The sequence below is a fragment of the Aphelocoma coerulescens genome, unplaced genomic scaffold, assembly GCF_041296385.1.
Source record: "Aphelocoma coerulescens isolate FSJ_1873_10779 unplaced genomic scaffold, UR_Acoe_1.0 HiC_scaffold_46, whole genome shotgun sequence".
In the NCBI taxonomy this organism is placed as follows: domain Eukaryota; kingdom Metazoa; phylum Chordata; class Aves; order Passeriformes; family Corvidae; genus Aphelocoma; species Aphelocoma coerulescens.
Genome location: NW_027183804.1, coordinates 1,560,860 through 1,583,902, shown reverse-complemented (window position 1 = coordinate 1,583,902; position 23,043 = coordinate 1,560,860). Strand labels below are relative to the sequence as shown.

Sequence of the window (23,043 nt, the reverse complement as noted above, 5' to 3'; positions counted from 1 at the left end):
CCAGTCCCTCCCAGTCTGATTCCAGTATGATCGCAGTCATTCTCAGATACTCCCAGTATGATCCCAGTCACTTCCAGTAGGATCCCAGTATGACCCAAGCATGGGCACAGCTGCTCCCATTATCTTCCAGTGTGGTTCCAGTTGAACCCAGTTTCCCCCAGTTCAGACCCAGTCACTCCCCACATGAGGTTGAGCACTCCCTGAATTCACAGCCCCCCACCTGTGGGATCATCGCCTCCCATGCCGCAGGTGCCCAGGGAGGGGGAGCTCGGCCCAGATACCCCGGGGGGGTTCCCTGGGTTGGGTTTTGTTGGGGGGATGTTTGGAGAGTGAAGAACTCCAAAGCTGAGCAGAAAATGCCCCTTGTGAGGACATTGGGGGTCCCCAGGAGGTGTTTCTGGGGGTCCCGGTAGCGGTGCCAGCAGAGCCCTGGCAGCGGGCAGGGGGATGTGGGGTACGCCCCGTGGTGGGGGTTGGGTCTGCCTGGGTCAGGCACGGCCACCTCCAGCCCGGAGCCAGGGGGCTGCGGGACCCCTTGGGAGAGCCAGAGGGGGAACCTCGGGACCCCCAGAGTGGGACGAGCAGAGAGGGGCAGTACCGGGACCAGGGGAGGCCCGGCAGTCTGGAGGAGCGAACCCCTGTGAGCCCCAGGACCCCAAAGTGGGGAGCCCAGAGAGGGGGGAGCGCTGCCATTCGCGGGACCCTCAACAGCCTGGAGAGGGGGAGGGGGGACTCCTTGGACCCCCTGCACCCCGAAGCAGAGAATAAGGGGAGAAGGGACCTGGGGATCCCATAACCCCCAGCATCCCTCAGTGGGAAGACCAAAGGGGGGAGCTTTTGGATTCCTGGGACTCCCAGCAGCCTGGGGAGGGTGGAGACCAAGTAGAGAGGGGGACCCCAATAAAAGAGGGACCCCAGCAGCTGGGACAGGGACAACCCCCAAACACCAAAGGGGAGAGACGAGAAACAGGGAACTCCTGAGAGGCTTTTTGAGAGCAGATTTTTATGAACACACAGTGCCCAGTGACTTCTAGAGATGGACTTGGACAGAGGGACCTTAAACTCGATGTGCTCATCCCTAGTTTTCTCCAAACCAGGATTTCCCATTCCCACCCTTTTGCCAGATGGAGGAGGAGGCTGTGAGGAAGAGGAAGATGCCCCAGGACCCCCAGGCAGGTGAGGAGGAAGTCAGTGCCCCTTTCCCCCTCTCTCCTGCTCCATCTCCCAGCCCAGCATCGCCCCCGGCTGCAGGACAACCCCGCTGCCGACACCGTCCTGCCGGGGACGGACTGGGGGGATCTCCTTCCCCTTCCCTGTGGCACGGAGGCAAATCCCATCCTCTCCTTGTCCTTCCTCCCCCAGACAAGGAGCTGAGGACAGAGCCCAGGGAGGACAAATCCCCGCAGCAGAACCTGGTGGAAGAGGCCGTTTTGAGCAGCTCCACTGTGCAGGAATCCAATGGGGAGGAAAAGCCCCGGAGATCCCGCAGGAGGAGAGGCTGCAAACGCAGCCCAGAGTGCTCTGAGGAGGAAAGACCCACCCTGTGCTGGGAAGGCGGCCGGAGATCCAGCCAGAGGTCAGAGCTGGTGGTTCATGAGCAGCTTCACGATGGGGAGAAGCTCCACACGTGTGGGGAATGTGGGAGGAGCTTCAGGTGGAGCTCCAACCTGATTGTCCATCAAAGGAGTCACACTGGGGAGAGGCCCTATGAGTGTGGGGAATGTGGGAAGAGCTTCAGCCACAGCTCCAATCTGATTGTCCATCAAAGGAGTCACACTGGGGAGAGGCCCTATGAGTGTGGGGAATGTGGGAAGAGCTTTGTCACAATCTCCCGCCTATGTATCCACCAGAGGATCCACACCGGGGAGAGGCCCTACGAGTGTCCCGAGTGTGGGAAGAGGTTTCAGACCAGCTCCCATCTCCTCAAGCACCAGCGGATTCACACAGAGGAGAGGCCCTTCCGCTGCCCCGAATGCTGTAGGGGCTTCAAACAAAATTCCCACCTCGTCACCCATCAGCGCATCCACACCGGGGAGAGGCCCTACGAGTGTCCCCAGTGTGGGAAGAGCTTCTCCAGGAGCTCTAACTTGACCAGACACCAATGGAGGCACCGCTAAGGGAAGCCCTGCGAGTGCCCCGACTGCGGGAAAAGCTTTGTCCTCTGCTCCAGCTCCATCCCCCATCAGAGGAGCCACATTTGGCAGAGCCCTGGTGACCCACATTCCCTGTGATCCGTGTTGGGAAGACCCCTGGCTGGTGCTCTCCACGTTCTCCTGGATCCCTGTAGGCACCTGGGTGAATGCAGGGGTAGGAACATCCATCGGGACTCAGATCAACATTGGAAATTCACTGGGAATAGCTGATTTTTTACCTTTACACCCTAAAAAAATTCATCTGCTCTGTCCAATTGTTTCTTCTGGTGGCTGCAGAGAGAAACAGTGGACTCTACACGATTCGGCGTGAATCAGGCAGAAGCCATTTTATTGATGACCTACTGTCCCTCATATACAGTTCTTGCTTTCCCTACACGCGATCGTGCATAATTATTATGGGTTAAGGGCATTTTCACACGCTGCTTTATGCTTTGTGGTTGGCTCTTGTCTATGTGTCACATTGTCTGTCGTGTATGTCACAACTGTCCTTCAGTTTGCATTTTCTTATCCTTTTCTTCCTTTGCTTGTTCCTCATTCACATCCTCCCCAGTGCTGCTTGTTTCTGTCTCACAACCTCCCCATGGACTCTTCCCCTGTGTAGGTGCTCAAGTCCTTCTGTCTTACGTGCTCTGGTTCTTCTGTTTTATGGCTGGTTCATGATATGTCCATTTTCTAGTAAAAACATGGTTTCCACAGTCTCGAGGCATCAATGGGTCCCACTGAGCTCCATGCCCACCACAGGCTCCTCATGGACTCCTTGGAGGAGAGAATTGGAGGCCGGGATTGCACAAAGCTCTCAGAGATTCCCAGGCAAAAGCCAAAGCCAAAGTCCTTTGAAAACCCTGCAGTCCCTGGGTACATTCAGGAGCCCCCCAGGGCCATTCCTGACCAAGGCTCCCCAGGGACTCCTTCCAGCAGATCCCTGAGGCCACTGGGATGTGGGGGGATGCTGAGGGCAGGACAAGGGGCTGACAGTGCCCAGCCTTGCTGGGGCTGTGCCAGGAGGCCCCAGGGCCTCAGGACAAGGTGTCTCCTCCCAGCCCTTGGTGGCACAGACGCTGCTGTGCCCCAGGGCACCAAGACTTGGCTTCTCTTTGTCCACCCCTGTCATCCCTGCCTCCAGTTCTCTGCTCTGACTGGAGCCTGGGGACACTTTCTCAGTCATGTCCCTCCCTGGGACCCATGAAAACTTCCAGAAACTTTGAAGTTCAATTCTGGCTGGAATCCTTGAGAGGTTTGTGCCAGTCCCTGTCAGGGACTGATGTTCAGGGCCTCAGCAGCAAGGCCCGAGAGGGTCATTGCAGTCCTTGTGCTGTATCTGTGCTGCTGAGCTGGGCCGGGCTCCTGGCACAGAGGCAGCTCCTGGCAAGCGGCAGCGCTGCAGAGAGACAGCTCTGGCCAGGAGCAGCTCCTGGGCACAGCCCAGCAGGGCTGGGGCACTGCCTGCAGCCAGCCCGGGAACAGCACAGGGGCACACAGGGCTTCAACTCAGCTGGGGCTGGGAAGGGGCTGGGAAGTGACTGGGGGGGCTCCAAACCCAGCCCAGGGAGCTCTGAGGAGGAAAGACCCACCCTGTGCTGGGAAGGCAGCTGCAGATCCAGCCAGAGCTCAGAGCTGGTGGTTCATGAGCAGCTTCATGGCAGAGAGAAGCCCAACAAGTGCTTGGAATGTGAGAAGAGCTTCAGCTGGAGCTCCAGCCTGCTCTGCCACAAGAGGATCCACACTGGGGAGAGGCCCTGCGAGTGTCCTGAGGGTGGGAAGAGCTCCAGTCTCCTCGGGCACCAGCGCAGGCACACAGAGGAGTGCTCCTTCTGCTGCCCTGACTACACAAAAGGCTTTGAATACAACTCCGCCCTCGTCACCCACCGGCGCATCCACACCAGGGAGAGGCCCTACGAGTGTCCCCAGTGTGGGAAGAGCTTCTCCAGGAGCTCACACTTGACCCCACACCAACAGAGCCACCAGTAAGGGAAGCCCTGCGAGTGCCCTGACTGTGGCAAGAGCTTTGTCCTCTGCTCCAACTTCATCCCCCAGCAGAGGACCCAAATCGGGAAGAGCCCTGGTGGCCCACATTCCTGGTGATCCAGGTTGGGAAGACCCCCAGCTGATGGTCCTTTTGTTTTGGCCCTAATTTTCTTTTGATCCATCTCTGTCCCTTAAAAACACCCAAAATTAGGGTAAAAATAAAGAAATTGATCAGAGACCTCTAAAGTCTCACCATTTTACTGGTATTTGGGGGGAATTTTGGGTTTAGGGTCATATTTGGCAGAGGAGGATGGAGACTGTCTCTGTCCCTCTCACCCCAATGATGCTTGGGCGGGGTCACACCAGGGGTGAGAGGGACAGAGACCCCCCCGGCCTCCCCAGGTGTGAGAAGGTCGGAGAGCCCCCCACCCCCCGAGCACACTCAGCGGTGAGAGGGACACAGAGCCCCTGGTCCCCCACCCTGCACAAGCATTCCCTGGGGTGAGAGGGACAGGGACAAGCCCCCCAAGCCCCTCCCCAGCATCCCCTTGGCACCAGACCAAATAAACTTGGCAGAAATCAAACTTAAGTCTACATAAAATGCTTTGAGCAATGTTTGCTCTTCCCACAAGTCCCTTGTGGTGAAAACACAATCAAGCCCCAACCATGAATGAACCGACAGCACAAGCAGTTCTGGTGGCAATTCAAAGCTCCAGCGGTTCCCACACAGCTCCAGCTCAGCTGCTGCAGGTTCCTGTAAAAGAAAAGTGACAATTCGGCCCAATACAGATGATTGAAAGGAAGGAAAACTCTGTGTAGCTGTCACCAAGGTGGCAGGGAGGAAGAGAAAAATGATTCTCCCATTTGGCAAAGCCCCCCAGCCTGTGAGAGAGAAAAGGGGGGAGAGCAAGGGAGTGGCAGGGACAGAGACCTCCCCTGGGGAGGGGCGAGTGTGACACTGTCCCCTGTGTGTGTGGCCTTCCCGGGCTGGGGGTTTCACACCTGAGCCAGTCTGGGTAAGGGGGGTGGTGTTCACTCCCCCTGAGCAGGGCTTACCCCCCACCCCCAAAACTCCTCCTGTCCCCTTGGTTGGGGGATGGGGGTGCAAACCTGGCCTCAGCAAAGGGGTCTGGGGGCTGGGGCCTCCCCCAGCCCGACCCCAGCCAGGGCTGATTTTCAGGACAGCTCTGGGCGTGGCTTTCTGGTGGATTCATTCTCCTCCCTCAGCCTTGTTTACTTCTTAGAGTAAAGAACTGTTCCTCCCTTTCCTGTGTTTTTGCTTGGGAGCCCTGTAATTGTGGGATTGGATCCGAGGGGATCATCGGGGCACTGCTGGGCCCCATGGACCAAGGGGCCGGTGTGATTCTGAGAGGCCCCGTGGATCCAAGGAGACCATGGTGCTCCTGCAGGTCCTCATGGAATCACGGAGTCCATTGTGACACTGCTGGGCCCATGGAACCAAGGACACCTTTCTGACACTGCAGGGCCCCATGGAACCAAGGACACCTTTGTGACCCTGAGGGGCCCAATGGAACCAAGGACACCTTTGTGACACCGAGGGAACCAAGGGAACATGGAACAGCTCTGGCTGCCTTGGGCTCCTGGGGCCGCCTGGCAGCTCCGGCTGACCTTGGCATGTCCAGGGCCAATTCTCACCTGCCCCTGGAGCACTGGGGCTCTGTGCTTTCCTTCCTATGGAACAGAACTGTCCTTCTCCTCCAGGGGCCCATGGCCAAAATTGAGATTCTGCCTCCAAAATTCCATCTATCAAAGGATTGCTCTGTGTCGAAAGGTGCCAGGACAGACGGCTCTGGCCGGCCTTGGCCTCTGGCGGTCGCCTCTCATCAGCCTTCCAAACACTGGGGCTCTGTGATTTCCTTCCTATGGCAAAGAACCGTCCTCCTCTTCCAGGCACAAATGGCCAAAACTGGGATTCCCCCTCCCAAATTCTGTCTATCCAAGGATTGCTCCCAGGGAAGAGCTGCCAGGACAGATGGTTCTGGCTGGCCCTGGCCTCCAGTGGCTCCTGCTCATCTCCCTCTGAAACACTGGAGCTCCATGCTTTCCCTCCTACGGAAAAGAACCGTCCTTCTTCTTCAGGCTCCCATGGCTGAAGTTGGGATTTGGCCTCCCAAATTCTATCCAAGGATTGCTCCCAGACAAAAGTTGCCAAGACAAACAGGTCTGGCTGGCCTTGGCCTCCTGGGGGCCACCTCTCATCTGCCTTCAAAACATTGGGGCTCCACCCTTTCCCTACAATGGAAAAGAACCGTCCTTCCTGTCCAGGCGCCCAAGGTCAAAACTGGGATTCCACCTCCCAGATTCCCAATATCCAAGGGCTGCTCCCAGACAAACCTGGCAGGACAGACAGATGTAGCTGGCCTTGGCCTCTGGTGGCTGTGTCTCATCTGCCCCTGAAGCCCTGGGGCTCGGTGCTGCCCTTCCTCTGGAGACCACTGTGACCCTGCGTGGCCTCGTGGAACCCAGGGGCCCTGCAGGGCTGGTGGCACCAAGGGGACCATTGTGACCCTGTGGCGTTCCATGGAGCCAAGGGGCCACTGTGGCACTGCTGGCCCCAAAGAACCGAGGGGCCTTTGTGACCCTGCAGGGCCCATGGAACCAAGGGAACATGGAACAGCTCTGGCTGCCTTGGGCTCCTGGGGCCGCCTGGCAGCTCCGGCTGACCTTGGCATGGAGAGAGCTGCTTCTCACCTGCCCTGGAGCACTGGGGCTCTGTGCTTTCCTTCCTATGGAACAGAACTGTCCTTCTCCTCCAGGGGCCCACAGCCAAAACTGGGATTCTACATCCAAATTCGATTATGTAAGGATTGTTCCCATATGAAACTTGCCAGGACAGATGGGTCTCGCTGGCCTTGGCCTCTTGGGGGCCACCTCTCATCTGCCTTTGAAACACTGTGGGGCTGTGCTGTTCTTTCCATGGAAAAAACATCTTTCAAGTCCAGGTGTCCATGGCCAAAATTGGGAATCCACCTCCAAAATTCCGTATATCCAAGTACAGCTCCCAGGCAAAATCTGCCAGGACTGACAAGTCCAGCTTCCCTTGGCTTCCTGAGGGCCAGCTCTCAGCTGCCTTTGAAATGCTGGGGCTGTGCTTCTCTTCCTGTGGAACTGAGCCATCCTTCTCCTCCCACTGCCCATGGCCAAAATTGGAATTTGGCCTCCAAAATTCCATCTATCCCAGGATTGCTGCCAGACAAAAGCTGCCAAGACTAACAGGTCTGGCTGGCTTTGGCCTCTGGTGGCCACCTTTCATCTTTCAATACTGGGCTTCTGTGGTTTCCTTCCTGGGGAAAAGAACCGTCCCTCTTGTCTGGGTGCTCTTGGCCTCGAGCACCTGACCACTGTATAGGGACAAAGGAGCTCTGTGCTCCGTGGAGTGGAGACTGAGGAGAGCAGAGGAGAGCCCTGGGAGGGACTGAAGGGAGGTTTCAGAGATGGTGGATCCTTCTGGCATTGTAGAGAACAGCCAGAGAACGAGAAAATGAATGTGAAGGGCAGCTGGGGAGGCCCAGAGTGGACATCAGGAGAAAGGAATTTCCCTCCCAGGCAGGGCTGGGGTGCAACACGTCCCCCAGAAGGAGCCTGGAGCAGCCCAAGGCTTTGTGTGGCCAGGCAGAGGCAGGCAGGACGCAGAGCTGCCGGCAAAGGAAGGGGCCAGCCAGGTGGGGCAGCCGGGGAGATGAGGACAGCCTGCAGGGACAGAGGCGCAGGGCAGGGACAGCGTGGCACAGCCTGGGCTGCAGAGGGCAGAGGGATGGGCAGCAGCTGCAAGGCCCTGACAGAGCCAACTTGTGCAGCCCTTTGGCCACGGCTGCTGGCCCTGGCCCTGAGGCCAGGAGGGGACAAGTGACCCCTGCAGCCCTGGGGCCTCAGTGCCTCCTTGTCCCAGCCCAGCAGCCTGGCAGGGGCTGCCCCATGGTGCTGCCCTGGGCACTGCCCATCCCCACATCCCAGTGCCCCGGCAAGAGCCCTGAGCACTGAGGGAGGGACAGGATCTGCCTTGCCAGGGGCTGGGGCTCAGGCCTTGGCCCTTTGCACTCATGGAACACAGCCAGCTTTGCTCAGCACCAGAGACACCTTTCCCTTGCTTGTCCCCACCTGCCATCGCTGCCTCCAGAGTTCTGCTCTCACTGGAACCTGGGCACACTTTCACGTGAGTCGTGTCCCTCACTGGGACCCATTAAAAGTTAAAGAAACTTTGGACTTTGAATCTTTGAGTTCTTGAGAAGTTTTTTGAAGACACTCTGAGGGACTGAGTCTGATGTGAACAACACCAAAGCCCTGAGGGGGTCATTAAAGTCCTTGTGCTGCTGCTGTGCTGCTGAGCTGGGCCGGGCTCCTGGCACAGAGGGAACTCTCAAGCTCCTGGCAACCAAGGAGAGCTTCAAAGAGGCAGCTCTGCTGAGGAGCAGCTCCTCTGCCAGCCCAGCAGGGCTGAGGGCACTGCCTGCAGGTACCTGCGAGGAGTGAGCAGAGAGCTGGCTAAAGCAACTGGAAGGACAGCTCTGAACTCATTCCTGGAGAAACCTTCACAGCGTGGGACACAGTGAGTCTCTGGCTGCAGGGATCCTCTAGAGCTGGCCCATGGCACGGCTGCCATGGCTGTGAGGATGGCTCTGCTGCCGTTCCTGCCTTGGGGGAGGATGTGCTGCAGAGCGGGGCTGCCCTGGGCACCGTCAGAGGGACAGGGCAGGACGGCTCCTGCTGCCAGGGCCGGCTGCAGGCTCTGAAGGTGGGCAGCAGCCAGGGGTGCCCAGGGCTGTCCTGCAGAGCAGCTCCTGCAGCCCTGAGGGCTCTTTGCCAGGCCAGGGCATCTGCCACCTGCCAGGGGCAGCTCTCAGCCTGCCTGGGAGCTCCCCATGGGCGGTGCAGGGGAGCTGTGGCTGCAAGGAGTGACTGCTGCAGGGCAGGTCCTGCTGCTGTGGAGAGGCTGCTGTGGGGCCAGGGCTGCTCAGAGCTCCAGCTCATGCCCAGGTCATTTCCGAGGGGCTTTTCATGAGCCCATTCAGGGCAGGAGTTTCCTGCTTGAGTTTCTGCTTTCCTCAATCTGTGCTCCCACTTTTCTCCGGCTCACCTTGGTGGGAATGGAAACTCAGCTGTGCAGATGGAGCAGGGGCTGAGGCTCTTAAACCATCCCGCCGAGGATTCCTGGGAGCCTCAGCAAGTGCCTGCACCTCGCCAGCCCCCAGCTCCAGCCAGCATCACCTTTCCATGGTGCCCAGGCCCGGGGGAGCTGTTCTTTAATCGCCGCAGCCCCGAGCGGCTGCCGGGCAGGGCTGGCCCAGGGGCTGGGCTGGGCTCCGGCAGCAGCGGCAGGGACGGAGCCCGGGCCGCAGGAGCAGCTCCCGGCTGGGCCAGCTCCAGCAGCAGAGCCGTGGGCAGGGAGGGAGGGAGGCAGCGCTGAGGGCAGCCCTGCTGAGGGGAGCTGTGGCAGCTGCCGGCGCTGCCCTGCAGTGCAGACACCGCCCTGAGCAGCGCAGCTCCGGTGTCCCCTCGCAGCCAGCACAGCCCTCAGCCCGGGGGCTCGGGGCCCTCAGCCCGGGGGCTCGGGGCCCTCAGCCCGGGGGCTCGGGGCCCTCGGTGCCCTCCTGGGCCGGCAGAGCAGCAGCAGAGATGAAGGGCATCTCTGCGGCCACGGGCCCGTTCCTGCTGCCCGGGGCCTGAGGGCGACTGTCCTGCCCTGGTGCTGCCCGGGAGGGGCTGGGCAGCGCTGGGCAGGGAAAGGCTTTTCCTCAGGGCCCGGCTCTCTCTCCTTGCCCTGCTCAGCTGCTCCTGGCGCTGCTGAGGGGCTCTCTGGGAATGGCACTTCCAGCTGCAGGCTCAGGCCCAGCCCTGGGGCTCCTCCTGTGCAGGCTGAGCACAGCAATGGGGTGTCCCAGCTCCCTCTGCCCCGGGAGCTCTGGGCAGGCCGGGCTGGCAGGCTGGCAATGAGCCGGCTCTCCTCCAGCAGTGCCATGGACAGGAGCCTGGCTGTGCCCTCGGGATGCCATCCCAGCTGTCAGCTGCCTTCCAGGGGACACTGGGGCCGCGAGTGTCCTTGGCCAGCAGTGGGGCTGAGACTCTGAGAAAGGCTGAGCCACTTTGCTCTGCTGTGGCTCCCTCTGCTCTCAGCTGAGCCAGGCTGATTTTCAGGGGAACACAGTGACTGCCCTCCATCTCAGGAAGGGCAGCTGGGGACAGATGGAGCGACAGAGCAGCTCCCCTCACCCTTCCCTGAGTTACAGCCAATGCTCTTGCCTTGCACAGCTCTCTCTGCTCTCCCTGGGTGCAGCAGGAAACCCTCTCAAAGTGCCTTTGGCCGTCACCGTTCCTTAGCCCTGGCACAGGAGATGCTGCCCAGCTCCTCTGCCTCAGGAGCAGTTTGGGCTGATGGAGTTCAGCCCCAGGACCAGCCCCTGTCCCCATTCCCATGTCCCCACTGCAGCAGAGCAGAGCGGACTCCTCGTTGTCCATGGGCACAGCCCCTGCTCGTCGCAGCAACGGGGCCAGATCCCAGCAGAGCTCCAGGCACGGGGCTGAGGGAAGGGCTCTGAGAAAAGGAGAACTGGGGGGCAGGGCCGGGAGAAAGGGCTTGGGCATTGCTCAGCAAAGTCTCCCCTGACTCCTCACTGTCTCATCCTTCAACAGCACTCCATGGCCAGAGGCTCCAAATGTCCAACAGCAGCTCCATCAGCCCCTTCCTCCTGCTGGCATTGGCAGACACGCGGCAGCTGCAGCTCCTGCACTTCTGCCTCTTCCTGGGCATCTCCCTGGCTGCCCTCCTGGCCAACGGCCTCATCATCAGCGCCATAGCCTGCGGCCAGCACCTGCACAGCCCCATGTTCTTCTTCCTGCTCAGCCTGGCCCTCACCGACCTGGGCTCCATCTGCACCACTGTCCCCAAGGCCATGCACAATTCCCTCTGGGGCACCAGCCACATCTCCTACTCAGCATGTGCTGCTCAGGTGTTTTTCTTTCTGTTCTTCATCTCAGCAGAGTATTCCCTCCTCACCATCATGTGCTACGACCGCTACGTGTCCATCTGCAAACCCCTGCACTACGGGACCCTTCTGGGCAGCAGAGCTTGTGCCCACATGGCAGCAGCTGCCTGGGCCAGTGGCCTTCTCAATGCTCTGCTGCACACAGCCAATACATTTTCCCTGCCCCTGTGCCAGGGCAATGCCCTGGGCCAGTTCTTCTGTGAAGTGCCCCAGATCCTCAAGCTCTCCTGCTCCAAATCCCACCTCAGGGAACTTGGGCTCATCACTGTCAGTGTCTGGTGTTTGGCTGTTTTGTGTTCATTGTTTTCTCCTATGTGCAGATCTTCAGGGCCGTGCTGAGGATCCCCTCTGAGCAGGGCCGGCACAAAGCCTTTTCCACATGCCTCCCTCACCTGGCCGTGCTCTCTCTGTTCCTCAGCACGGGCTTTTTTCCTACCTGAAGCTCCCCTTTCATCTTGTCCATCCCTGGATGTGGCACTGTCAGTTCTGTACTCGGTGGTGCCTCCAGCACTGAACCCCCTCATCTACAGCCTGAAGAACCAGGAGCTCAAGGAGACCCTGAGAAAACTCTCTGGACTTCTTTGACTGCTGGAGAGTCCCTAAGGAATATGAAAAACTCAGATGCCCCTTAGATCATATGTCTTATTTTTCCTTTGTTCATTATACAGCAAATAGTATTTCACCTTAATATTTTTGTTATCACTCTCCCAGTGTTATCTGACCCCAGACACATCCTGTACATGTGGATCCAGGCTCCCTGTACAAACAAACACACTAAAGAGTCCAGCAGAAATTATTTGTCTCTGTTCCCATCCTTCACATCTCCTCTGGAGCTGGAGCTGCAGCCCCAGCACCTGGGAGGGCTCAGGGGCTCACAAGCTCAGCTGCCACACAGAGAACTTGTGGGCCTTGGGGTGCCCCTGTTGGCCTCAGTGCCCAGAGCCTTTCTGCTCCTTCTCCCTGGGGCTGCTGCTTCCCTGCAGCCCTGGCCACGGAGAGCAGCAGAAGCAGCCGTGTCCAGAGCAGCAGTGCCAGCTCAGGGCCCTGTGGGGAGCAGGGGCTGGGCAGCAGCACAAGGCAGCCCGGCCGGCCGGGACACCTCAGCTGGGGAAAGGGATGTCCAGGAGAAGGGCAAGGGAACGTTTCTGTGCCTGCAGGGTGCAATCCAGAGGAAGCTGCTGCTGCAGGCACCGGCTCTGGCCAGGCCCCTCTGTCCCCTGCCCAGGGCTGCTGTGCTGTGCTGGCCTGGGCAGAGGGGCTGGCACTGAGGGGCAGAGGCAGCCTGTGCTGGGCATCTCCTGGAGCCGGGGCTGGGAGTTCTGCGCCGTCACTGGGCTCCATTTCCCCTGCCATGGGGAGCTCCAGCCCTGGGGCTGCTGTGGAGGCTGACCTCCCTCTCTGCCCCTCGGCAGCTGCTGGGCCCTTCAGAGGGGCTGAGCAGTGGGGGGAGTGTCCCCAGTGCTGGCACACCCCAGGGCTGGCACTGCCATGGGGCTCACCCAGAACGGGCTGGGCTGGGCTGGGCTGGGCTGGGAGGAGGGCAGGGGAGGTGGGCAGAGCTGGGAAGAGGCTGGGCTGGGCTGGGAAGTGCCCAGGAGATAAAGCCCGCCCGTATCAGCTGAGCTGTGTGACTCTGCAGGGCCAGGACTCGTTCCAGTGGGTGTGTGGTGCTGTGCCAGTCCCCTGGCAGGGATCTCAGACAGGCAGGTGCAGCACTGAGGGAGCCGGTCTGGGCCCTTGGTGGCATGGACAGTCCGAGAAGGTGCCCCAGGGCTTTGATCACCCCCCCAGCCTCTTTCATCGGCCACTTTCAGATCTGGCCACTCACCCCAGTTTTTTGGTCTCTGTTCTGTGGTCATCTCCTTCTTCCTGCTGAGTTCAGTGCTGGTGCAGGGGCAGCATCAGCCCTGCCCCAGGCTCCCTCCTCACCCAGACCTTGGCAGAGCCCGGGGCAGGACTCTCTGTGAACCCTGGCACGGGATGTGGGTGGTGGGACTGGACATTGAGGTCTGGCATGGACGCTCTGGTGGGGAACATTTGCCCACCCAAAACACACCCCGTGCTGTGCCGTGTCTGGTGAGGGGCGTGTGGGGCCTGTGCTGGGCAGGGGGGCTGTGCTGCCTCAGGCACAAATCACAGGCATGAGCCACAACACAGCGACCAGGAGGTGGAAGCGAGGACAGGCTGTGGAGGAGGCATTCAGAAATCTGACCCAAGCCTGTGTTCCTGTGTTTAGGAAAGCCAAAGTCTGGCTGGAGCTGATGGAGGCTTCAGGCAATATCCAGAGCAAAATGAATTCAGTCGCTGTGTTTGCAGTAAATGGCTGCAAAAGGAACATGTCAACCTGCTGCTGAATGGGGGTGGGGAGGAGAATCTAAATCATGGAATGGCTTGGGCTGGAACCTCGATCATCAGGTTCCAATCTCCTGCCGTGGGCAGGGACACCTTCCACTGGCCCAGATTGCTCTGTCCAACCTGGCCTTGAACACCTCCAGAGGTGGGGAGTCTGCAGCCTCTCTGGGTAGCCTGTGCCAGGAGCTCACCACCCTCATGGGGAAGAATTTCTTCCCAATATCCCATCTAAACCCACCCTCCTTCCCCTCATGGACATTCCCCTTGTCCTGTCACTCCAGACCTTGTCCAAAGCCCCTCTCCAGCTCTCTCGGAGCCCCTTTAGGCACTGGAAGGGACTCTCATGTCTCCTTGGAGCCTTCTCTCCCCCAGGCTGAGCAGCTCCAGCTCTCCCAGCCTGGCTCCAGAACAGAGGTGTTCCAGCCCTGCAAGTGTCCCGTGTGACACTGCGGGACTTTGTGTAACCAAGGGTCCATTGTCACACTGTGGGACGTAAGAGACCATTGTGACACTGGGGTGCCCCATGGAATCAAGGAGACCACTGTGACACTGTGGGGCCCCAACCAAGGAGATCATTGTAGCACTGTGGGGCCTCATGGGATCAAGGAGATCACTGTGACGCTGTGGGGCCTCATGGAATCAAGGAGATTACTGTGACACTGTGGGGCCTCATGGAATCAAGGAGATCACTGTGGCACTGTGGGGCACCATGGAATCAAGGAGATCACTGTGACACTGTGGGGCACCATGGAATCAAGGAGATCACTGTGGCACTGTGGGGCACCATGGAATCAAGGAGATCACTGTGACACTGTGGGGCACCATGGAATCAAGGAGATCACTGTGGCACTGTGGGGCACCATGGAATCAAGGAGGTCACTGTGGCACTGTGGGGCACCATGGAATCAAGGAGGTCACTGTGGCACTGTGGGGCACCATGGAATCAAGGAGATTACTGTGGCACTGTGGGGCCTCATGGGATCAAGGGGCCATTGCGACACTCCCGAACCAACAAGACCCCTGTAACACTGCAAAACCTTATGGAAAAATGGGTCCATTGTGACACTGTGGAACCAAGGAGACCACTGTTACACTGAAGGGCCTCATAAAACCATGGAGATCATTAGGGCCTTGTGAAACCAAGGAGACCATTGTGGAACTGCAGGGCCTCAAGGAATAAGGGAGACCATTCTGATTCTTCAGAGCCTTGAGGAACCAAGTAACCTTTGGGATACTGCAGAACCAAGGGGACCATTGTGACACTGTGGGGCCCCGCAGAACCAAGGGGCCATTGTGACACTGCAGGGCCTCATGGAATCATGGAGACCATTGTGACACTGCTGGGCCTGATGGAACCAAGAGGCCATTTTGAAACTGTGGGGCTCCATGGAACCAAGGAGACCATTCTGACACTGACAGGCTTCACAGAACCAAGGGGCTGTTGTGTCAGTGTGGAGCTCCAAGGAACCAAGAGGCCATGGTGACACTGCAGCCCATTGTGAAACAATGGAATCCACTGTGATGCTGCAGGGCCCCATGGAACCTTAGGATCAATAGTGACACTTGGGGGCCTTGTGCAACACAGGGGCCATTGTGACATTGCAGGGCTTCGTGTAACCAAGGGTGTCATGGCACTGTTGGGCCCCATGGAACCAAGACCACTGTGACAATACGGGGCCTCGTGGAACCAGGGGGCCATTGTGTCACTTTGGGGCCCCATCAAACCAAGGCAACCATTGTGACACTGCAAGGCCTCATGGAAGCAGGGAGATCACTGTGAGGCTGTTAACAAAAGTCAGTAAAAACAAAAGAACCTCCTTAACACCAATGTAGCACTAAGAATAAGAAGCAGTATTCTTTATTTGGCTGGATGGACGAGGGGATAACTCCTCCTAAAGCCATGCATGCTGAGGACAGGAAAGTTCCTGTTTATATCCTGTGTTTTACAGACATATTCAGTGATTGTCCCAGAATAAACATGCAGATGATAATCATTTCCCCAAAATCATTAACATATTTTCCCTCCCCTTTACACATGTGTTCTTCTGTTTTGGGGGTCTCTTTGGGGGTCCCTGGTGTTTGGTGACCCCAAAGTCACACCTGACTGCCTGGTGAACTGGTAAAAGTCCACAAATGAGGCCGGTCGCTTTCCAGTTCTCCTTCTTACACTGTGGGCAGTGTGCAGTTCCATGGGCCAGTGGGTTTGGAAGAACAAGCATTGTGTCAGATCAACAGGTGTGGAAAATTGATCATCTGATAACATCCCCACCTTTGTGAAGATTATCTTCTCTGACTCGCCTTGCATTAGCAATCATGGGTTTTATGTAGCTCAAAGGAAAGTATCACAATTACAAGTATTACTATGATCTCAATTATATTTTGCAAAAGTGAGGCTAACCAGCCAGTCAGAGAAAATTCAAATCCATTAAGTATTTTTTCCAACTTGTTACTTTATAATCCTGCTCTTAATTCCCTGCTGGATGCACCAACCGATTTTATCCTCTCTACCCGATCATCCAATCCAGCATCACATTTGGAATGTGCACACAACAAGTGTTGCTGTTTCAGTTCAAGAATCCACATACTCCCTGTCCATGTAGCAGCAATGGGGCTAAAGCCAATCTGCTCTGTAAGGTCATTTTAGCTGTGGCTGGCAATTGTTCCTTTATTTCAGCAAACCCCAAAGGAGCTGCATTCCCTAAAGTTTCCATCTGCAGAGCCCAATGGTGTGTGGCTGGTCTGTTCCTAAAGGCAGATCTTTGCGGAGCAGAGATGGATTCTAAAATCCACCCCGCTGTAGTTCCTGCACTGGGATGTTTCCAAGTTTCATCCTGTCACAGTCTGGTTTAAACCCAGAAAAGCAAAGAAAGCTAAGTCTCTGTCCATAAACTGGAAAGAACTTAGAAGGTTCAAAATGTTCCCAGAAACGAGATTAAAACCAAATGAGATTAAATGTTGATGCCAAAAAATTCATGTATTTTAGTTAACAGTAGAGAGGCAAAGAGAAAGAAAGAGAAAAGTAGAGAAAAGTTAAAAAGCCAAGGTTATTTTAAAAAATAGCATAGGATCGGTCACCACCACGCTGTGCTACCTTTAGTGCTGCCAAGAGGGGCTGGGGGGAGCGAAGCAGGTTTTGCTCTTTTTTCCTGTCTTTTGAAGCCTCTTATCCGCCTTCTCTGGCCTCGGGAGCAGTTTGGCTGGAATGCGGCCGCCCGTCCTCCGAGTGTCAGGCGCGGTGCCCGGTTGCTGCAGCCGAGCCTTGGCCCACTCCCGGTGCTCCCAGCACGGCACGCAGCAGCAGGGCAGGGGCTCCACAACTCACTCGTGGCTCCGGCCCAGGGGTGCAGGATCAGGGGGGTTCTCCTCAGGCGGGCAGCGTCGGCTCCAGGAGGCCTCAGAGTGTCTCGCAGCAGGCGATGGTGGTGGGGGGGAAAGGCAAAGGTCAGGGACTCTGCCCCTCGCTTTCCCCTCCACACCCTGCACCAGTTTCGCCTTCCTTTTTATGGGCCTCAAGGCGAGCTACCCACGGTCCGTACCGCCCGTTTTATGATAAGCAGACCAAATGACGAGGCATTTTTGAAGCTTTTCAGGTTTTGAGCAGTCATAACAACAAAGCACTTTTTTGGAGTCTTTCTCTTATTATTAGGCTCTTACAGTGACACTGCAGGGCCCATGGAACCAAGGGAACATGAAGCAGCTCTGGCTGCCTTGGGCTCCTGGGGCCGCCTGGCAGCTCCGGCTGACCTTGGCATGTCCAGGGCCGATTCTCATCTGCCCCTGGAGCGCTGGGTCTCCGTGCTTTCCTTCCTATGGAACAGAACTGTCCTTCTCCTCCAGGGCCCCGTGGTCCAAAGTGGAATTCTGCCTTCAAAATTCCGTCTGTCAAAGGATTGCTCTGTGACGAAAGGTGCCAGGACAGAAGGGTCTGGCTGGCCTTGGCCTCTGGAGGTCACCTCTCATCTGCCTTCCAGACACTGGGGCTCCGTGATTTCTTCCCATGTAAAAGAAACGTCCTTCTCCTCCAGAAACAAATGGCCAAAAGTGGGATTCTATCTCCCATATTCTGTCTATCCAAGGATTGCTCCTAGGCAGGAGATGCCAGGACAGACAGGCCTGGCTGGCCTTGGCCTCCTGGGGGCCACTTCTCATCAACCTTCAAAACACTGGGGCTCCACTGCGGGAATTAACAGCAGGTCAGCAAGCCTGTCTGATTCCGACATCGATCTTAGCACAACCCGTTTGTACCCATGAGAAACTTAGTGTGAACAGAAGCAAGAAACCTAAACAACAGAAAGAGAAAACAGCAACAAGGCTGCACCTGGTGTTTTTCTCAATGCTCAGAATGCTTATGCTATAGGTAACCAATAACAGTATGTTGCAGTTAAATAATAGCCAACGACTCTGTTGTAGAAGTTAAGCAACCAATGGATAAGTAACATGAATGATAAACATGCAAAAGTGTATAAATGACACTGACTTTTTAGAATAAACAGCCTTTTGCCTGGGGTTGTTGGTGGGGTTTGTGTGTGTCGTGCCCGTCCCAACAGCAACACTCCACCCTTTCCCTACAGTGGAAAAGAACCGTCATTCCCGTGCAGGTGCCCAGGGCCAAAACTGGGATTCCACCTCCAAATTTCTGTATATCCAAGGGTTGTTCCCAGATGAAACCTTCCAGGACAGACAGCTCTGCCTGGCTTGGCCTCCCAGGGACCACCTCTCATCTTCCCAAGGAATTAAACATCTTTTATGTCTGGGCATCCATGCCGATATTGAGAATCCACCTCCAAAGTTCCAGATATCCAAGGATGGCTCCCAGACCAAAGCTGCCATGAGAGACAGGTCTGGCTGCCCTTGCCCATGGTGACCACCTCTCATCTTCTTCCAAAACTCTTGGACTGTGTGCTTTTCCTTCATGTGGAATAAACCCATCCTTCTCAACAAGGTGCCCATGGCCAAAACTGGGATTCCACCTTCCAAATTCCAGATATCCAAGGGCTGCTCCCAGACAAAAGCTGCCATTACCATCAAGTCTGGCTGGCTTGGCCTCCTGAGGGCCAGATCTCACCCACCTTCCAAACATTGGGGCTCTGTGCTTTCCTACCTATGGAAAAGACTAGTCCTGCTTGTCCAGGCACAAATGGCCAAAATTAGGATTCCACCTCCCAGATTCCCAATATCCAAGGGCTGCTCCCAGACAAACCTGGCAGGACACACAGATGTGGCTGGCCTTGGCCTCTGGTGGCTGTGTCTCATCTGCCCCTGAAACTCTGGGGCTCAGTGCTGCCCTTCCTCTGGAGACCACTGTGATCCTGCGTGGCCTCGTGGAACCCAGGGGCCGTTGTGACCCTGCAGGGCTGGTGGCACCAAGGGGACCATTGTGACCCTGTGGCGTTCCATGGAGCCAAGGGGCCACTGTGGCACTGCTGGCCCCAAAGAACTGAGGGGCCTTTGTGACAGGGCAACTGGGGAGGTCCAGAGTAGACACCAGGAGAAAGGAATTTCCCTCCCAGGCAGGGCTGGGGTGCAACACGTCCCCCAGAAGGAGTCTGGAGCAGCCCAAGGCTTTGTGTGGCCAGGCAGAGGCAGGCAGGACGCAGAGCTGCCGGCAAAGGAAGGGGCCAGCCAGGTGGGGCAGCCGGGGGGATGAGGACAGCCTGCAGGGACAGAGGCGCAGGGCAGGGACACCGTGGCACAGCCTGGGCTGCAGAGGGCAGAGGGATGGGCAGCAGCTGCAAGGCCCTGACAGAGCCAACTTTTGCAGCCCTTTGGCCACGGCTGCTGGCCCTGGCCCTGAGGCCAGGAGGGGACAAGTGACCCCTGCAGCCCTGGGGCCTCAGTGCCTCCTTGTCCCTGCCCAGCAGCCTGGCAGGGGCCGCCCCATGGTGCTGCCCTGGGCACTGCCCATCCCCACATCCCAGTGCCCCGGCAAGAGCCCTGAGCACTGAGGGAGGGACAGGATCTGCCTTGCCAGGGGCTGGGGCTCAGGCCTTGGCCCTTTGCACTCATGGAACACAGCCAGCTTTGCTCAGCACCAGAGACACCTTTCCCTTGCTTGTCCCCACCTGCCATCGCTGCCTCCAGAGTTCTGCTCTCACTGGAACCTGGGCACACTTTCACGTGAGTCGTGTCCCTCACTGGGACCCATTAAAAGTTAAAGAAACTTTGGACTTTGAATCTTTGAATTCTCGAGAAGTTTTTTGAAGACACTCTGAGGGACTGAGTCTGATGTGAACAACACCAAAGCCCTGAGGGGGTCATTAAAGTCCTTGTGCTGCTGCTGTGCTGCTGAGCTGGGCCGGGCTCCTGGCACAGAGGGAACTCTCAAGCTCCTGGCAACCAAGGAGAGCTTCAAAGAGGCAGCTCTGCTGAGGAGCAGCTCCTCTGCCAGCCCAGCAGGGCTGAGGGCACTGCCTGCAGGTACCTGCGAGGAGTGAGCAGAGAGCTGGCTAAAGCAGCTGGAAGGACAGCTCTGAACTCATTCCTGGAGAAACCTTCACAGCGTGGGACACAGTGAGTCTCTGGCTGCAGGGATCCTCTAGAGCTGGCCCATGACACGGCTGCCATGGCTGTGAGGATGGCTCTGCTGCCGTTCCTGCCTTGGGGGAGGATGTGCTGCAGAGCGGGGCTGCCCTGGGCACCGTCAGAGGGACAGGGCAGGACGGCTCCTGCTGCCAGGGCCGGCTGCAGGCTCTGAAGGTGGGCAGCAGCCAGGGGTGCCCAGGGCTGTCCTGCAGAGCAGCTCCTGCAGCCCTGAGGGCTCTTTGCCAGGCCAGGGCATCTGCCACCTGCCAGGGGCAGCTCTCAGCCTGCCTGGGAGCTCCCCATGGGCTGTGGGGAGGAGTTGGAGGTGGAAGGAGCGACCCCCCTCAGGGCAGACTCCTCCTGCTGGGGAGGTGGTGCTGCATGGCCAGGGCTGCTCTCAGCTTTCTCCTCAAGGGAAGGGAAAGGGGCTCTCAGGTTTGTCTGTGTCACTGAGACTCCTGCACTGCTACCCTGGGGATCAGCAGCTCTGCCTCAGATCTCCCTCAGGAAGTGCCTCCTCACACTCCTCTGCCTGCAGACACCACCAGCAGCACCTTGGCTTGCAGCATCTCCCTCTGTCTGAGCTGCCCTTCAGGCCCTGCTGCCAGGGAGATGCCCCTGGGCAGTGCCCTGTGCTGGGAGGGCTCTGCAGGGCAGAGCTGAGCCCCCAGGGCTGGGCTGGGCTCTGGCAGCACTGGCAGGGACAAGCCTTGGACACAGAGGAACAGCTGCCAGGAGGCACAACTGCAGGCAGCAGAGAGCCAGAGCAACCCCAGCTGCACAGGGAAAGGGAGAAGGGTTTAGAGCAATGGTTTTGAAATTGGAGCCTTCAAAAAGTCACTTTATTTTTCATTTTAAGTACAATCACCGGGAAATAGAAGGAGGTGAAATGAGCAAAGGGCACCTGTGTGGGGACCAGCAGGTCCGACTGCACTGGGGCACAGGGGGCCCTGTTTTCCCTCAAGGCCCCCAGTGTTCAGGCTGAGAGCAATGCTGAGGATGAGGCAGCAGCACAAACCTCAGCTCAGAAATCAAAAAGCTTAGCCAAGTTCCCTCACAGGAGGAGAAGTGGTTTTGCGGGAATTCCTAAGAAAATAGAACAGGATCGACTCAGGGGAATCTGTCCCAGCTTGTCAATGCCTTCTTCCAACAGTCCACAATGCCCAGAGTGAAGGAATGTCCAACAGCAGCTCCATCAGCCCCTTCCTCCTGCTGGCATTGGCAGACACACGGCAGCTGCAGCTCCTGCACTTCTGCCTCTTCCTGGGCATCTCCCTGGCTGCCCTCCTGGCCAACGGCCTCATCATCAGCGCCGGAGCCTGCGGCCAGCACCTGCACAGCCCCATGTTCTTCTTCCTGCTCAGCCTGGCCCTCAGCGACCTGGGCTCCATCTGCACCACTGTCCCCAAGGCCATGCACAATTCCCTCTGGGGCACCAGGCACATCTCCTACTCAGCACGTGCTGCTCAGCTCTTTCTGCTTCTCTTCTTCATCTCAGCAGAGTATTCCCTCCTCACCATCATGTGCTACGACCTCTACGTGTCCATCTGCAAAGCCCTGCACTACGGGACCCTCCTGGGCAGCAGAGCTTGTGCCCACATGGCAGCAGCTGCCTGGGCCAGTGCCTTTCTCTACGCTCTCATGCACACGGCCAATACATTTTCCCTGCCCCTGTGCCAGGGCAATGCCCTGGGCCAGTTCTTCTGGGAAATCCCACACATCCTCAAGCTCTCCTGCTCCAAATCCCACCTCAGGGAACTTGGGCTCATCGCTGTCAGTGCCTGTTTGCTCTTTGGCTGTTTTGTGTTCATTGTTTTCTCCTATGTGCAGATCTTCAGGGCCGTGCTGAGGATCCCCTCTGAGCAGGGCCAGCACAAAGCCTTTTCCACGTGCCTCCCTCACCTGGCCGTGCTCTCTCTGTTTGTCAGCACTGGCATATTTTCCAACCTGAAGCTCCCCTTCCATCTTGTCCCCATCCCTGGATGTGGCACTGTCAGTTCTGTACTCGGTGGTGCCTCCAGCCCTGAACCCCCTCATCTACAGCCTGAAGAACCAGGAGCTCAGGGGTGCCCTGAGGAAAAGGATCACCGCCGGTTTTCAGCAGCAATAAACTCTCATTCTCCTGCAGAGCTGCTCTGATGTGACTCATTAACTCCCACTCTGTGTCCAGTGTTTGTTGCTGCTGACACAGGTGTTACGCTGCTGTGAATTTGTTCTCACAAAACTCTTTGTCTGTTCCAGTTTTAATTTGGTATTTGCCTTTCCCGTGTGACCCAGAGACTGTATAAACAGGGAGCTGCACTACAGTATGTGTGTGCTGGAACAAAAGAAAGAAGCCTGTGTTGTCTTGTTTCCCTGACATCTTTCCTCCCTGACTTCTCTGGAGCTGCAGGGTCGGTGCCTCTGGGCAGAGCTGGGGGAGAAAAGAGTCCCAGCAGGAGAGCACTGCCAGGGAGCCCCAGGGCTTCTCCTCCATAACTCCTCTTCCTTCCCTTCCACACTCCCCTGCAGAGCCCCTGCGTTGGTTTCAGGCCTCAGTGCTCTGTCAGCTGGGTCCCAGTCCTGCTGTGTGACTGCCCAGGGGCTGCAGGCAGGGACAGGCCGTGGGCACTGCTGGGACAGAGCTGGGCTCTGCAGCAGCATTTCCATCATGCGAGGGCATCTCCCCAGTGCAGGGCCTGAAAGCTTCAATCTCCTTCCCAATTTTGTCTCCAGGATGTGCCCAACGCAGCGCCCTGGAGAGGAAACCAGCCCTGAGCAGCAAAGGGTGGCAGTGCTCAGGGTGGGGGCACCCAGCAGTGCCCTGGCAAAGCCAGCGCCGCTGCCAGCAGGGGCCTCTCTGCCCAGCTCACAGAGGTTGTTCTTCCCTCCATGGAGGGACATCCAGGGACCGGGTCAGGGCTCCGTGTTTGCAGTGCACAGACAAGACACAGCCCTGAACATCCTCTGTGTGTGGGGGGGGACATAAACGCAGCGAGCACAAACACCTTCAGCTGTTCCTGGAGTTCCCAGAGAGTGCCGTCCCCTGGGAACCCCCTGGATGCAGGGCT

At 57.6% G+C, this 23,043-nt stretch overlaps 1 pseudogene; it reads left to right on the top strand.

Annotated features, from left to right (window-relative positions):
• The first annotated feature begins 21,169 nt into the window (after positions 1–21,169).
• Positions 21,170–22,107, top strand: LOC138101742 (olfactory receptor 14J1-like; annotated as a pseudogene).
• Positions 22,108–23,043: the final 936 nt, after the last annotated feature.